This window comes from Salminus brasiliensis, chromosome 21, assembly GCF_030463535.1.
Source record: "Salminus brasiliensis chromosome 21, fSalBra1.hap2, whole genome shotgun sequence".
NCBI lineage: Eukaryota > Metazoa > Chordata > Actinopteri > Characiformes > Bryconidae > Salminus > Salminus brasiliensis.
Genome location: NC_132898.1, coordinates 24157162 through 24158062, shown reverse-complemented (window position 1 = coordinate 24158062; position 901 = coordinate 24157162). Strand labels below are relative to the sequence as shown.

The window sequence follows — 901 nt, the reverse complement described above, 5'->3', positions numbered from 1 at the left end:
CTTGCCTAACACCGTAACACCATAATTATAAAAAAATAATAATAAAAATTAAGGATATTTTAGGGATTGTGTCTTGCTCTGCGATGTCTATCTGCAGTGGTTTTATAAATGTTTATTTTATTTAAAAAAAAACACTTTATTTTAATATGTTTAATATGCATATAGTTTTGTCCTCCTGTAAAGTATGAACCTGAGCCTCACCACAAGAATTTCAAAGCATAAATGTCCTGACATGTTGGAGCAAATGACAAATAAACCTGAAACTGAAACTTGAAACTTGTTGTTACGTGGGGCTTTTATTTTGAAGAACGGCATCCACGCATCCACCGAGCAGCAGGTATCGACCAGCCAGGGGTAGCGCAGCTGTACGGTACTGGCCTTTATTCTGTCTTCACTGGTCCTCACTTGTGTAAAACACGTGTAGATCAGAACAATGTCTGTAACGTTGAACCTCAGGGTTGTTAGATGCCAGTTTAGCCGAGAGGGGTGCGGTTGCAGTAGGACTTCTACTATGACTATCTGCAGCTTGTCCTCACCCCTCATAGTCAGGACTGAGTGCTGTGTAGGTAGTGGACTGATATGTCTGTATGTTGTGCCTATAACTGTTCTTCATATTTATCATATGTATTTTATTTTATTGTTTCTTGCCTTATGTATGCAGTCATGTGGAGTGTAGTGTTTCTCGATGTTGGACCGTGGACCAGTCTTGGGACAGCAGTATGTAAATTATGAAGTAGTGCTTACCTTAGGGGACAGCTTGGGGACGCCCACACCTGTGAGGTGGAGTGAGTGAGGATATTCCATTTTTGGCTTGTGAGGTTGCTAACTGGACCCTCCAACATGTGGAGTGGTCCGTTGAGTCACGGTACTAATTGTTTTGGGCTAATGGTTTCGGGGGATT

General features: G+C 41.5%; 1 protein-coding gene across 1 annotated transcript in view; it reads left to right on the top strand.

The window, feature by feature from the left end:
* Positions 1–308: 308 nt before the first annotated feature.
* The window catches only part of tkta (transketolase a), a 27835-nt gene continuing 27242 nt past the window's right edge, over positions 309–901 (top strand). Inside the window, exon 1 of the mRNA XM_072666119.1 lies at positions 309–370. The gene's annotated coding sequence lies outside the window, so the exon portion shown is untranslated. The remainder of the gene's footprint in view (positions 371–901) is intronic.